Source organism: Helianthus annuus, chromosome 2 (genome assembly GCF_002127325.2).
Source record: "Helianthus annuus cultivar XRQ/B chromosome 2, HanXRQr2.0-SUNRISE, whole genome shotgun sequence".
Classification (NCBI taxonomy): Eukaryota; Viridiplantae; Streptophyta; class Magnoliopsida; order Asterales; family Asteraceae; genus Helianthus; species Helianthus annuus.
The window spans coordinates 35,585,685-35,588,353 of record NC_035434.2 but is presented as its reverse complement, the minus strand read 5'-3'; positions in this window follow the sequence as shown (position 1 = coordinate 35,588,353).

The following is a 2,669-nucleotide window of genomic DNA, read 5'->3' as shown; positions in this document are numbered from 1 at the left end:
ATCCAAGGAAAGAGCCATTGGATTGCTGTGAAAAACATTCTCAAGTACCTGAGAAGGACCAAGGACATGTTCTTGGTGTATGGGGGAGTGGAAGAAGAGTTATCCGTAAGGTGTTATACTAATGCTAGTGTAACAACTGTCACGAAAATCGATAATTAGGATGATAATTAGGCAATAAGAAAACCCTAATTGAAACACCCAAGTAATTTCGCATAAACCCTAAAATTTTCATAACAATCGGAATTAGGATCAGGGCCCCTAAAACTCAGGGGGGGTAAACCCTAGTTGGTAATATCTTAACAGTTTTACGTGGGAGCTAAGTTTTCAGTCGAAACCAACTCACCCAAGCTACCTGTACACGAACACACCCTATGCTAGACTAGGGTCTCTCGCGCCACGCGACACGCGCAAGGAAATCCTTCGCGTGGCGCGAGGGAGCGCATTTTTCAGATATAAATAGGGGATGTTGGCACTTGAAATTCTGTGATAATTCGACGTCCAAATTCCGTTTATACACGGAGATATCGTCTGAATACTACACAACCACACACTAAACTCGAAGTGCTGCCACAATCAGGGTAATAACTCGATCGCTATTACGATTCAACGTCCGATCGATTATAACTATCCAATGATTGTCCGAGTGCTGCTCAAATTGAGCTTATACTTTGATTATTCGTCGTGATTTCAACTTGAATATTAGAGTGCTGTTCGAATCCGGACTATGCTCTGTTATTCGTTGTAAATCCGATTGAATTATTAAGTATTGCACTTGATAATCTTTGTGAGGGTTTAATCTCGTGAATTGACGTAACTGCTGTATTAGTTACTAACCTGCCTGTGTGTGTGCATTGTGTTAATTTAGGATAATCGAGGCTAATCAGTAGGCTTATCTATTGCTCGTTAATCTGCAAAGTGAGTCATTCTTCTTTTTAAACTGTTTTCTCACAGTTTGTGAGTAAGTATTACAAAACTCCAAGTTATTTTCAAAGGTTATAATTACAGGGATTAAGTCTATGTAATCACTATATTACAGCCGGTATGTGGGGTTTTGTATACATTACTTATTTCCCATCACACTTGGACAAACGGGTGGCCAAGGGGTGATCTGACCACAGTCACAGACACCATTGGACAAATGGGCTAGCCAATGGGTGGTCGAGTGACAAATACTGTGGGTAGTTGGTTTGATATCAGAAACATTGTAATTCCCCTTAATACTGTAATTTATAACTAACGGGTCGTTTTAGAAAACAGAATGATTCACTCAGTATTTCCCCGCTGACAAAACCTTTTTCAAACATGTTTCAGGTGATCTGTGTGATCCAGGAAAAGTGCAGTAAAGCACTACAAGCTCAGAGAAGTGGCTCATTGTGAATAAATAAATAAAACATGTTTTGGAAAATAATGATTTCTGTGTGAAATCAACTGATTGTAAATTATGGGATTTTATCCCTAAAAACTTGGTGTAATATATTAAAACGAGCATTTTACGGTGAAAAGATCCTGTAATAAAAGACTTCCGCTGCCGCATAAATTAAATACCACGGGTACCACTGGACTGCTCGCGGCTCCCGATTCCGTCCAGGGCGGGTCGGGGGTCGTGACAGTAAAGGTGGTATCAGAGCTAATAATTAATAACTATTGAGCCACTGATCGAGCCACTGATTTAAGCCTATTACGGAATTAAGTATTTGACAAAATACTTAATCCTACTAGTTATCATTCTGTGATTATTTATTGTATTAACTGATTATTTGTTAATTACAGTATGGGTAAACAAAAGTTGTCTGCTATCTACCACAAATTAGATATTGTGTCTTCTTCTAAAAACCCAGTAAACCTAGAAGAAGGAATCTTTGTCCGCAAGGCAAACTATGAGAATCCTCTTTCCCCAGAGAAAAGGGATTCGATACTTAAAAAGAGTCAGGAGAAAAAGAAACCCCGAACCAAGAGAGTTAGGTTTAACCCAGAAGTCCAAGAATTGGGTAATAGTACACCTTGGGAAGATAAAATAGACAAGAAATGGGCAAATCTCTATATGCTAGCTACTGTAGCAGAAAATGCCAATCTCTAAATATCCAGTAAGAGAAATCACAATCCAGTAAATAAATAAAGTCCTAGTATGTTTATTTCCGTTGTCCTCTGTATAAATTAGTATGCAATAAAACTTCAGTGTTTGTTTGTTAAACTTTGTTCCAAAGTTTTAACATTGCATTCTTGTATTTTGCATATATACTATGCAGCATGAATGAGATGTCGGAAGCATTCCAGAATCTCAACTTATATCCAGTGCCTATCAAAGTCTCTCACGACTTTACTGGTTACATTGCTGACATAGAAGAACCTGTGGAATTCAAAGCTCCACCGTTGGAAAAAGCCAAACCTAAAAAGAAAAGAAGATACGTAGGGTGGAGGAAAGTACGCCGTAGGAAACCAACTACTAGGAGACTTCCTAAAATAGAAAATCCTGTAAGCATGAACAAGGGAAAGGAAATAGAAACTGGAGAAAGTTCGAAACCACCAGAAAAGGAAATAGGAATAGATCTTAAGCAAAAGAGAATAGAAATTGGCGAAAGCTCTAAACAGTCTAAGGAAATCACGTTCCAAGACGAAATAGACCGCCTACTGGATAATTGTGATGTTCTAGAGCCTATCAATGATAATCT